Here is a 13,871-nt window from a genome sequence, read left to right as displayed (position 1 = left end):
AGCGTAACTACCTACAAAGCCTTCCAGCTAGAACGGACATCAGGTCATTAGTATTTTTTACTTAGACATCTTTGACGGTGAGCAGAAGCCTGGAAGCTGCGAGCATAACAACCAGCAGCAGAAAGATCAGGCTCAAACTGCAAGGTGAATTTCAAGACATAGTTCTCCCCCAGTGGCAGTTCAGTCAGGTACCACAAAACACATCAGAAATATTTAACAAAGCTTAACTCTCTGCAAAGGCATCTGCATGCTGCTTTCTTGCACCATATTGACAATCTGAGTTACTCAAAGCGGGATTACCGACTCTATTGACAAGTCCACCTCGACATTCCTCAGTGTTCAGCGGCTCAAACTAACAAGATGCAGCAGTTTCCTAACAAACATGAATTAATGTCATCACCAATCAATAGCAAAGTTTCAAAATAAAGGCTATATTCACAAACACAAGAGGCCAATGACAGGGGCAATATATCAAACGTGGTATCAAGAAATCATTGCGATTTAACAGTCTAAAAATTTTTAGGTGAAATTTCCTGCAAGGCACATTTTCTGTGATATATGCAGGTTTAACATGAATGCTCAGCTTTTACATGCTAAGCTATGTGTTATATTTTTGCTTTATAGGTTTTCTTTAAGATGTCTTTAGGCAGACAAATGGTTTACGACTCCAAGCTCCCCAGAAGGCAGCCAAGAGTATCTATTGGTAGGCCAGCTTTCACAGATTAAACAAAGGAAAGGTACTTCCCCAAGAAACAAAAATAGTAATGGTCAACTGATTTTTCTTTTATTATTCATTTATTATTTTTTGGCTGGCATACTTGCAGTTGAAATCAAATTCCTCCCTCCCTCTACCAACGCATCATCTAGAACCAAAGCTGTGTAATGTCAATGCAAGTTTGGAGTGTCAACGATATCATGATCTGTAACGGTGTACAGGACATAAAGCTAGGCAAAGCCTTTTATTGCATTTCTTGACAAACTGTTCAGATGCATAATCTCAAAATGGAAAAAACCCAAACACAAAATAAAACCCAAATCAAAAAGCATTTGTGTGCTTAAAAGTTACTGGAGTTTAATAAACACAAAGGGAAACGAACAGCAAAGAAATTTGAAGTATTGGTCTCAAATATATAAAAGCATACGCTTACTAAGATTAGTACTACAATGTGTAAGTAAATGTTATCAGTAAAAATCAGTAATATTTTTGCCCAATATCTGCCATACCTTAAAGGAGGGTTTTATAAGAAAAAAACCTCTGCATTGCAATCCACGCTTCACAGTTTTTGTATTTAAAAAGAAAAGAAAAGACAGCTTTATAGAAATGCACTTCCCTCTACTCCATTCTGTGTAATTTGTGTGGGTAGCAAACCATACAAATCAACTAAAAATACAGAATTCGTAAGTGGGAAAAAAATGCATGCCCTAACTCTAACAGTAAGGTGGTGATGTTTTCCTTCTCATAGTTTTTTTGCTGGACTATTTCTTCATTGTAATGACAATTCTTCATTTCTTCACAAATTTATATATTGTACCTAAGAAATACAGGGAAAGGGAGGAAGTGTTTGGGATTATAAAGAGTATAGATGGTGAATCATTATTTCAGTTTTTTAAGGAAATGGATGAAAAGGCAACAAGATTCACCTGAATCATGTACTCCTTAAGAAGAACCTATACTGATTGCTAACTGAGTAGTATTGGCAAACACAGATGCTTGAACATCACGTGTTAATTCCCTTAAAAACAGGATGATTTAAGAAAAAAAATATGTAAAAAGAAGGAACATTTTCCTGACATTTCTGAGCACGAATCTCTCTCTCAAATAAAAGTCTTTTTAAATAGCCAGTGTAAAAATATAGTTTCAAAAATCAAAATGGTAAAAAATAACACGCCTGCAGCAGCTAGAGATTAAGGTGAAAAAACGTCGTTTGCTAAAGAAAACAAAATCACTATCACACTGGAAACTTCAGAAAGCTGCTCCAGGGTTTCTCTCCTCTGCAAAACTGGGATACCATTAAAGCTGGTAAAGACTGGCTGCCCTCACAGAAGCAAATGATGGCCCTAATCCTGCAGATAGCTTGCAAGTGCTTCCAGGACTAGGGCAGAAGAATTGAAATAATTTCCTTTTTATGGCTTGTAATAGCAGGATCATCTGTATTCTGCACAGAAGACAATTCATTGCAGGCAGGCAAACAAATTAGATATTCTTGGGGTTTGCAAGCTGAGCTTGCTATTTATCATTAACAACTTCAGTAACTACGCTGCAAATGACCACCTGTTTAAACTACTCGGGTATCTGTGTTCCAGTCAGACTACTGGAAAATCTAGGCCTGTGGAGTTTTAGGGAAGTCAGTCCATAGCTCAATAATTGAGTTTGATCTTATTACAAAGAGAGGAAACCTTAGGAAAAAAACATAAAACATGTGCAGATTGAGGAGTAACCATGCACACAAACTGCTACCACACACGCAACTGGAGAGAACAGCCATATCATACATCCTGCTCTCTGGGAAAACTTAAGTGGTTCGATTCCAGATTTTCCTTCAACCTCCAATCCCTGGCTGCTCTCCTCCACGCCCAGTGTATCTGCCTTAATTCAGAGCCGCTCCTTGATGTGTTCTGGCTTTCTGGCCTAAATTTAAATGACACCATTTTATTCCACATTTCCTTGTCGCAACACATTATGGATTTACCGTTCCCACTACTGCTCCTGAAAAGACGCTGTCAGATTTCATGCAGAAGAAATCTGCACACAAGTTATTTAGACCACGTGACATCTCTACCCAGAGAGAATACTTCTGGAAAGGGAATCTAGGAAGGCTTCTAGGAAGTGATTCAAAAGGCTTTAACCACACACTTGTTAAATAACTATTTCTGAAACTTCAACAAAAGCCACTGGATATAGAAATTAACTTACTAACTTACATTACAGACCATGTTTGCCATCTCATCAACGCACGCATTCCTCCAAAGTGGGAAGCAGGGGGATTACCTGCTCACTGGTAGGCGCCGATGGAAAAAAATTCGGGGTTTTGTTTGGGTTTGGCAGGTGGCGGACTGTTTTGGATCAGTGTAGCTTGTTGATTATATTTTGTATGTTATCTCAAAAATACTGCAGAGATTTCAAAGTCTTACTCTGCTAGTCCGCCTGACAGTGTTGACAGTCTGCAATATTTTGGTTGTTAAATGAACTACATTACATTTACTATGCAGCTCAGGGAAGGGAAATGGGAAACCAAACTAACTTACAAAAAGAGGGGCACGGGGAGGTTTTGGCAGAAACAGTAGCCTGATAGGCTATTAATAGGAAATGCACCCTTAAACAAGTAGTTAAGAATTCCAAATAAGATGTGAAGAGCTTCTTGCTATATTAACAACTTTCATTTTCTTAAGACAATGCTGTGGTATCCCCAAATAAGTTCTTGGATATAGAACAGAAGCGTTAAGCCTTTGCTCTTGCCATTACTAGCCAGCTTACTTAGACAAAAGCTTAATGGCAAACTACTTTCCACTGCTGGAAAATACCCATACTTTACCAAAAGGGTTAGCGATTTTATAGCATGCATTAGTTGCCAACTCTCTGTCAATTTACTTTCCAACTAATTTAACACATCTTGACTCTGAAGTGGTTGGGTTTTTTTTATTTTCTCCCCTGCTGGTATCACAGTGTCAGAGATCAAAGGCTTGTGCCCATCTTCCAGCTTGTGCTACATTCAACTAAATTACCAGATAGGTTACAGAAAATTTGCAGCACTCATCCAAGCATGGTCACAAGCAACCCAACAAAGCCCTGAACACATCAGTCAGGGGTACTGACAAGCTGGGGCTGGAAAGGCAAGCTAATAAGCTATGAAAATGCGTCTCCTGCACCAAGCAGGCACTTACACATGTGTGGGCTGGAAAGAAAAACCCCAAATCCGATAGGGGTAGGAGGATGGGGGTGGGGTGAGAATAAAGGAGAAAGAAAGAAGATATACGCGGTTTCTTTTAGCTTCGTTTAATAAAGCTAGTAAAGACATTTGTAAAGCTTTGGCAGGTCTACATGGTTTTTAACCTGTTCTTGTCCACAGGCATGAAGAAGGACTTGCAAAACATTCAAAAGAAAATAACGAGCAAATGTCTAGTAAAGACCAGGTCAAGCATTTCTATCTCACCTCTCTACTCCTTTCAGCACAAGCTAATCCTCCTTTGGCACTGAAACAGAGAAATACAAACAGAAATCCCTTCTGCCTTGTCTGCCTGCCTGAACTACGGTGACTGTAAACTTCCATTGAAAACGCTGTTGTAGTGAAAATTAATTCGGTGAGGACAATTCATTGCTACAGTAAGTGCCTCCTTCATAACAAAACATACCTGACAGTTCAGCTTTATGACCTACGTCAGAGGAAAAGACGTATGTATATACAATGCATGGCAGGTATGCACTGGAAATGGAGAATAGTTGGGTTCTGACTTGAAGTTTGCAAGAATACATCAAAGTTACAGACCTGTGATAGCGGTGATATCGTACATGGACAAAAAAAGGGGGGAGAATTTTCTCAATTCCATTCTAAGTGCTCTCTAGTACACGCCAAAACCAACCCTCTCCCCAGCACTGTGAGTAATTAGCTCTGTGTGGAGGGATTAAATCAAGCCAGCACCATGGGCTGGATCAGTCTATCTGACGTGCGGAATTAGACTCTATAACTCGAAAGTTATAAAGTAGGTATGTTTATTGTGCGCAGATGCACGGGGGATCGCTCCTCCACAAGCGTGCATGCCCGAAGTGACGAACCATCCCACATTTATACAATGAAACAAATTAATATTCAATTAAGGCCTATACATATTCGTTACCTAAAACCCGCTTCGTATGTTAATTAGCTTATCAGTCCGTTGCCTGGAATGTGGTGGTCTTGCAGGTTTGTAGGTGATTCATGTTCTTGTGACCATCTGATCTTCTCCAGCAAGGAGACTTAGCACTCCCTCCCTCTAGATAGCATTGGAACATCTCTCATCCTTTTCTCATTCTTTTTTAAATAGCCCCTTTGTTAGAGGAAGAAGGGCAGGCGTCTCCCCGTCTCCCCTTTGTTAGAGGAAGAGGGGCAGGCGTCTCCTCAAAAACTGTAGTTGTCTCCTCAGAGCTGTGTACCTATGTGACCAGACACCGCACCCGTGACCAGTCACCATACCCACATTCCTTGAGCAGACATATACAATCACAATCGATGTCCATTGTCCCCATTTCACACTATCTCTCCATATCAATCCCCCCTTTTCTATCAAACTAAGTAAATTATTTTACTTAAGCAGTCTTCCCGAATGATATAAAGCATCATACATAAGTGTTACCCTTTTAAACATTCTCCAAACCCACAAATATAACTTAATGGTTAGTATTAAGGAAATTCCTCAACTGATCAATAAGATCACAATGGGGTGTACCATAGTGTTAAGAATTCCTGTTGCAGAAGGTGACCTGCCAAAGAGAGTATTCCACCAATTATGGTTTCCATCCTGTTCTACCTTTTTTAAAACTTTCTTGATCCCCTCTACATCATGATGGATCATAAGAAGAGTTTCATGTCCCTTTTCTTTGGTTTCTTTCTGTATACGTTGTAAAACTGCATGTTTTAATAGTTCTTTTATACTACTTATATTTAGTCCTATGGGGGTAGGAATTATCATCTGTGATAGGGTAAAGTTGGATTTTAAGAATTGATGAGACACTACTGGGGCTATGTGACTAAAATCGCATCCTGTGATAGTAGTGAAATTACAAATACAATAATTTGAATATTGTGCAGTCTCCTTTACCTCCCCATCTACGGTTATTGTGTTACACTTAGTTCTCAAACACGCACATCCCTTCCCTGCATATATAATTACTGTTTTCAAGTTTGCATTTGGTCGGGCCTCGAAATGACATATTTTCTGATCTGTATCTAAACAAGTATCCTGAGCCATTATAGTATTGCTTTCACAGAGGAAGCCCTGCTGCTCTCGCATAATACAAGATTCTAAATCTACTGTTTGCCACTTGTCGCCTATCTTTCTGGCCCATGTTCTATGTTCAAAAGGATATTTTCCTAGGCATATTATAAAGATGGGCTCGGTTAAGGTAAAATTGTGCCAACATTCCCGTGAATTAAAGCACATGGCTGTATTTAGAAGGGTAAATTCCTTATTTACCTTTCTGACATTAATCAGGGTGTCTCCTGAAATCTTGGTGTTATCTTTTTCATTGTATGTTTGACACCCTACTTTTATCCTATCTCCTAATTTTCCCCATAATCGGTCGACTTTGTGTACATCCTCCCGATCCCATTGATTCCTTTGGTACACCTCATTTTCAGAAAAAAAACACCATAGCTAGTTTCGTCTTTGAGTCCACCTTTCCCATTATTCCAGTGTGTTTTTTCTGGGCATGATTCCAAGGCCAGTTATCAGGCTCTTGGTTGTAGGCAAGAGAGAGGGTACAAAAAAACACAAATGGTTTAAACCCACTATTGATCATTTTAAGAATCTAAACGTTCCTCATATATACATATAAAATCTGTTTTGATAAAAAATATCTTTGTTTGAGTTGGGGCTTACCGATAACAAATTGGGCAAGACTGGCCACTGGCTCAGTCCCAGACTCTTTTGTTCTATATTGTTTGTTGTGGTGCCCTTCCCATATGGTGGATCCACAACCGCTCAGGTTCACTTACTTGCCACCCACATTGTTCCCATTTGTCCGAGTAAATTTGAGTTTCAGTTCTTTTTTATCTGGGGTTACTTTCCACGAAGTTGCAGGGGCTTTCTTGATCCGGGTATGGTGAATCCAAGAATTCTGTCCCTCAACCTTGATTGCAGTGTAGGTGGCGAGTAGGACTTGAAAAGGTCCGGTCCACTGTGGTTCCAGGGTTTTATCTGCAAAACACTTAACGTATACATAGTCCCCTGGTCGTATATCGTGAACAGGTCCATCCAGACCCCTACTGCGTGTTCCATCACATGCTTCTCAATTCTTATTAATTGTTTGTTTAGTGCCACCATATAGGAAGTCATTGTTTCTTCACCAATCTGTGAAGACGTCCCCTTTTGTACCCCATAGGGTCGTCCATATAAAATTTCAAATGGGCTAAGCCCCTCTTTTGCTCTTGGTCTAGTTCAAATTTGTGTAAGAGCTAATGGCAAAGACTGGGGCCAAGTTAGATTTGTTTCTTGACCTAGCTTGACAATCCGTTGTTTGATTAGATGATTCATCTTTTCCACCTGGCCACTTGATTGTGGTCGGTATGGGGTATGTAATTGCCAATCTATTCCTAGATGGTGGCTGATCTGTTGCACTATTCTGGACACAAAATGTGGTCCTCTATCCGAGGACATTACCGCTGGGACTCCAAACCCAGGTATTATCTCTTGGAGCAGTATTTTGGTCACCTCCCGGGCTTTAGCAGTTCTGCACGGGAAGGCTTCTGGCCAACCTGAAAAGGTATCTGTTAGTACCAATAAATATCGATACCCCCCTTTTTTAGGAAGTTCCGAGAAATCAATCTGCCAATGTTGCCCTGGAACATTTCCTTTCCCAATTTTTCCCAACTTTGGCCCCCTGGTAATCTTAGGATTAGTCTGGAGACAAAGATCACATTGTTGGGTTACTTGTCTAATAGTAGTATACGAGTTTCGTGCTATTATGTTTTTAGTGAGAGCTTCTGCCCCCCAGTGCCTTTTTCTATGTTCTTCCCGAACTACTGACCATACCATGTAGGAAGGAATCACTATTCTCCCATGTGAGATTACAGCCCACCCTTCCTCATTATATGATCCCTCTAGGTCAGAAATCAGTTTGCGATCTTCTTTAGTATAGTCTGGTTTACCTTCTAGAGATATTTGTCCATCGGGTATTAGCGCACCCTCTACCTTGATTGCTTTTCTGGCTGCCTGTTTTGGTTCCCTGTCCGCCAGTTCATTTCCTCTTTCTAATTCTGTGCTCACTTTCTGGTGTGCCTTGATGTGCATAATTGCCACCCTTTCAGGAAGCTGGACCGCATTTAGGAGTTTCAGAATTTCTTCTGCATGTTTGACGATTTTTCCTTGGGAGTTTAACAGTCCCCTTTCTTTCCATATTGCTCCATGAGCATGTACCACTCCAAAGGCATATTTAGAATCAGTCCAAATATTTATAGGTCTTCCCTGAGCTCTCTCCAGAGCTCGAGTAAGGGTTATGATTTCAGCCTTCTGTGCCGAAGTGTCAGCTGGTAGCGGTCCCGATTCTATCACTTCTTCAGAGGTTGTAACAGCATATCCAGAATGTCGTTTTCCATTCAGCATATAGCTGCTCCCATCCGTGAACCAATGTTCAGCTCCATTAATAGGAACATCCTTGAGATCTGTCCTACTAGAATAAGTGGCTTCGATTGTTTCTAGACAGTCACGATCGACTGATTCGCCAACATTCCCATTAAGAAATGAGGCCGGACTGACAATGTTTGTAGTCACGATCTCAACATCATCTTGTTCCACCATTATGGCCTGGTATTTTAGGAATCTCTGTGGGGAGAGCCAATGCCCCCCTTTTGTTTCAAGGACTGCAGACACTGTGTGGGATACTAAGACAGTCATTTTCTGGCCCAAGGTAAACTTCCGGGCCTCCTGGATGTTTAGGATGACAGCTGCTACTGCTCTCAGGCAACCAGGCCACCCTTTTGCAGTGGCACCCAGCTGTTTAGAGAAGTATGCCACTGCCCATCTGTATGGTCCCAAATCCTGTGCCAGTATTCCTAATGCCATTCCCTGTTTCTCATGGGAAAATAGGAAAAATGGCTTACTCACATCAGGAAGTCCTAGTGCTGGTGCCGACATCGAGGCTTTCTTCAGTTCATGGAAAGCTCTGTCTGATTCAGCATCCCACTGAAGATCCTTCTGATTAGCTGCTATCAGGGAATATAATGGTTTAACAAGCAAGCCATAATTACATATCCAAAGCCTGCACCATCCTGTCATTCCCAGAAATGTCTGCAGTTCCTTTACAGTTCGTGGTCGGGGGGCTTGGCATATGGCTTCTTTTCGGGCCTTCCCTAGGACCCGTTGTCCGGCACTGATCTCGTACCCTAGGTATGTGACTTGTTGTAACACCACCTGTGCCTTCTTCTTAGAAACCTGATATCCTTGTAGTCCCAGAAATTTCAGCAGGCTCACAGTCCAAATAATACAAGATTCTTCGGTTCTGGTTGCAATAAGAAGATCGTCTACATATTGTAACACTTTCCCTTCTCCTGACGGTGGTTCCCATATCTCCAAATCCTTTGCTAATTGGCTTCCAAAAATTGTGGGGCTATTTTTAAACCCCTGTGGCAACACCGTCCATGTGAGCTGGGTCTTTCGACCGCTTCTGGGATTTTCCCATTCAAAAGCAAAAATTCTTTGGCTGGCTTCGTGGAGAGGGAGGCAAAAGAAGGCATCTTTTAAGTCTAAAACTGTGAACCAAGCTAGGTCAGGTGTCAGGGTGGTTAGTAAGGTATAGGGGTTAGCTACTACAGGATACAGATCCTCTGTTATTTTGTTAATGGCCCTTAAATCTTGAACTATCCTATAAGACCCATCAGGTTTTTTAACTGGGAGGATAGGTGTGTTAAATTCTGACTCACATTCTTTTAGTAGTTTTAATTCTATGAATCGCTCTATGTTTGGACAAATTCCTTCCCTATCTTCCCTTTTCAGTGGGTATTGTTTAATTCTTATCGCACTCTGTCCTTCCTTTAATTTTACTATAACAGGTGATGCATTCTTGGCACGTCCCGGTATGTCAATTGCCCATACTCCGGGATATACCTGATCAATAATTCTGGTATCAATTTCCCTTTTTATAGGAGTACTGGCCAAAGATAGGCTCATAACCTGTATGTATTGGTGATCATTTACTTCCAGAGTAACTTCCCCTTTTTTAAACGTCTAGACGTTCTAATAAATCTCATCCCAACAAAGATTTTGGTGAATTTGGCATTCTTATTTGTTTTCTTAGTTTGTACTTTAAAGGTTTCAGGATGTTTTCCTGGTGGCCAGCAGCTCCCACAACTGTAACAAATAATTATTTTTTTACTGAAGTTCAACAAATAAGTTGGTTTCGTATTCACTAAAATTCCACCTCATACCCATTCCCTGCCCTAAAGGGCAGTTATGGGTCCTGTTGTACTGCAAATGCTGCAGCAATTGGGGTGACATTGTCAGGTCCTTCTGCTCAATTGTCAGCAACAGCAACCCCCTCCTCCCCACCATCAGGAGGATTCGGGGCAGGAGATGCTGTTCCTGCTCTGCAGGTTACACAGGCCTGCCTCTGCAACAGCACTTCTGTTTTAACTCTTTCTTACCCTGAATGCAAATCTGCTACTTGTTGCTTTAAGTCTGTGTTATTACATATCAGCCTTCGCAGGCAAATAGCAAACATCCTGCCATGCGTCCAGCGTGACTCAGCCGCACCTTCGAGGGGCTACGGGGGTTTGTACAAACTCACCCCAATACTTTAACACTTTCACAAGGTCTTTGATTCTCCACCCCCCTCAGGTTTTACATACATTAGTACAAGTTTTTATCTTACAACGTGTTTCATTCTGGTTGCTCCACAGAAGGAACCGCAACCTGAGCTTTTAAACACAAAAATTTCAACAAGAACATCTTTCTAGTTTAGGTCTCAGTTGTTCTTTTTTTTTTTTTCTGTCCTTTTCTAGAGCCATAATCAAAGATCAGGTGATGTTAATCCCGCACTCTTTCTAGTGTCAGTACCATAGGATCCCGAGGGGGTACTAATCCACAGTCCTTTTGCCACTCAGGTTTGTCCTGGAGGACGAAGAACATGTCTGTATACGATACTTCGTCCCATTTTCCCTCTCTCCTCAGAAACAACATTAATTGCAGGAGAGTGTTATAATCTAACGTTCCTCCCTCCTGAGACCATTTCGCATCACTCCCCAATTTATACAAAGGCCACCACTGATTACAATATTTAATCCATTTCCTTCTATTTTCGGTACCACCATGTCCTACGATATCACTCCAATGTTTTAATATACAACCCAAGGGCGATTTTTCACAGGGCTTACTCCTTCCATTTCCCATTTTACAATTTTAATTACTTTTTCTCCGGCCGCCTTAGCCACCCAAGGTCGGAAACACAGATAGAGCTCCTTACTTGTTTTGCACTCAAACGCGCGTCTCAAGCACTCTTGCACTCACACTCAGTCAAAATAATTAAGCTATACACGGAAAATCAAAATGCGCATCTCAATCACACCATTCACACTCTCCGGGCAGCCCTCAGTCACACAAGCAGTATGTTATACGGTACCGTGCACTTATGTACAACTTTTAGGAACACTGACAGTTCACAAAGTATGCATTTCAATGAACAATTGCCAAAAAACAAACAACAAACAAAAAACCACATTTTTCCTGGTCTTAAGCAGAGTGTTAAGTTTTCCGCTATTTGCCACGAATTACCAGAATATTATTATTTTTCAACATACATTTCATAACTCCAAGTTTTGAACATGTAACAAGACAACACATAGAACAAACAAGACACAGAGCGCTATTTCAGTTGTTATATTCTAGGAATTCCCCAATTCTTAAGACAACCCAATGGAAGTTTTTAGCTTCCCCCTTTTTCTTTTTCCTACGCAAAAGTTTCCCTTTTACTTTTGCTAAGAGGTCCCTCTTGTTCCTGTGAGATTCCGCCTCATTCCGTCCCGCCCCCCGCTTTCCGTCACGAGGCCTCCGGGCTTTTAGGAATGGCAGTAACCTCGGGTTTGCTCGATCTGCCCTCAAGATCGCTAGCGGCCACCCCTTGGTCAGCAAACCCCCTCCCAAGGTACCTTTCCTCCTGGGGACTACGCTGAACAGCTGAGAAGAGGAGGCTCCTCCGAGGAAATCTCCCGGGGCGCGCCTAGGAGCGGCCGCTCCGCAGCTGGTCCCTCGGCCGAGCAGAAATCCTCCTGCCTGGCTCGCCAAAATGACGTGCGGAATTAGACTCTGTAACTCGAAAGTTATAAAGTAGGTATGTTTATTGCGCGCAGATGCACGGGGGATCGCTCCTCCACAAGCGTGCGTGCCCGAAGTGACGAACCATCCCACATTTATACAATGAAACAAATGAATATTCAATTAACGCCTATACATATTCGTTAGCTAAACCCCGCTTCGTATGTTAATTAGCTTATCAGTCCGTTGCCTGGAATGTGGTGGTCTTGCAGGTTTGTAGGTGATTCATGTTCTTGTGACCATCTGATCTTCTCCAGCAAGGAGACTTAGCACTCCCTCCCTCTAGATAGCATTGGAATATCTCTCATCCTTTTCTCATTCTTTTTTAAATAGCCCCTTTGTTAGAGGAAGAAGGGCAGGCGTCTCCCCGTCTCCCCTTTGTTAGAGGAAGAGGGGCAGGCGTCTCCTCTAAAACTGTAGTTGTCTCCTCAGAGCTGTGTGCCTATGTGACCAGACACCGCACCCATGACCAGTCACCATACCCACATTCCTTGAGCAGACATATACAATCACAAAGTGTCCCCATTTCACACTATTTCTCCATATCATATCTAGATCCTGAGACATTCTGCAGAGCTCCACAGCAACTTAACCAACAATTACCTAAAATCCCCAACAAAAACAAAGAAACCTTAACAGAGAAAGCATATGCTACCTGTTATGACCCTCAGAAAACAAAACAGGGTGAAAGCACTAACTGAAAAGGCTACAACACCAGTTTATTTTAAAGCATTACAGAAATAAAGAGGTTGTTAGTTTAAGATTGCCGTCAAATTAAGTGTATCTGGAGGACTATTCAGCATTTTCTACCCAGCCCATCTCTGCAACCTGAATGCAGGAAGTCTCTGAAAGCAATTTCAGTTAACTTTTACAAAAGCCAAAACTGGCGAATGAGAAGGAAAGCACATGTTCCAAAATCACCATGTCAAACCCAAATGGACTGCACCAAGAAAATCCCAGCTGGCAAACCACCAAATACAATTTTTTACCGTTTTCCAATGGTTTTCATGCCGCATACCTTCAAGCTATTCGACTGCACTACCTAGCAGACAGAATGGCTAGATAGATGGGAGGTGATCAGCGTCAGAGAAATTCCTGCATAGGGGCTGAACTACCCAGGGCATTAACAAGTGAGGATTTAAAAAAAAAGAAAAAAAAGAAAAAAAAAGAAAAAAAAGAGCTGCACAAAAATAGAGTGAATCATATAGGGTGATTGATACTTCATTACAAAGGGTTTATCCTGCTTTTCTGGCAGGGCTGCAGTGACAAGTACCAATGATGAGAAACAACTTGAGAGACAAATTTCAGCTGTTATTGGGGTTACAAAGACAACAGCTTCCACAGAGTGAAAGCTGTCAGGTTACAGCAACCAAGCAAGAGATAAATGAAGGTATTTAAAGTAAATAGTGAGGTAATCTTTGCCCCCTCCCCCCCTTCATTGTTCTTTCTTACTATTTCCCCCTCATTCTACTAGCATAACTAACCATCCTACCCCTTACCTTTGTGAGCTAGTTGCCACACAGCAGGCAGACCTACCAGTTGTACTGAAATTGAAATGGTGACCAGACAGATGTTTTCAGTTAAGTTTATATGACTTCTTGTTTCAGTCCTCTTTCCAATAAACTGCAATTGCGTGAATCTTGCTTGTGTAAATCTGAGGTATCCAGCACCAGGTCATACATAATGACTGTCATGTTTTCTGGGCTAAATTCTCCAACGCGCTCAGCTCCTGTTTAGAGTTGTTAGGTGAACCAGGTCATATTTAAAGGGTTTGGCAGACAGCAAAATGATCAGTCTCACAGCTATTTCCCAACAAATTTACTTTCCAAAATGACATGCCTTCTCCCTTCTGATTGTAAAAACAGAGCCGAAAA

At 41.5% G+C, this 13,871-nt stretch overlaps 1 protein-coding gene across 1 annotated transcript in view; it reads right to left on the bottom strand.

The window, feature by feature from the left end:
- Nucleotides 1-12,506, bottom strand: part of LOC308069074 (uncharacterized protein) — an 80,539-nt gene extending 68,033 nt beyond the window's left edge. The window contains exon 1 of the mRNA XM_080400820.1: nt 11,832-12,506. The gene's annotated coding sequence lies outside the window, so the exon portion shown is untranslated. The remainder of the gene's footprint in view (nt 1-11,831) is intronic.
- Between the last annotated feature and the right edge of the window lie 1,365 nt (nt 12,507-13,871).

The sequence above is a fragment of the Falco punctatus genome, assembly GCF_963210335.1.
Source record: "Falco punctatus genome assembly, chromosome: 9".
Taxonomy (NCBI): Eukaryota; Metazoa; Chordata; class Aves; order Falconiformes; family Falconidae; genus Falco; species Falco punctatus.
This window is presented reverse-complemented; position numbering and strand designations above follow the sequence as displayed.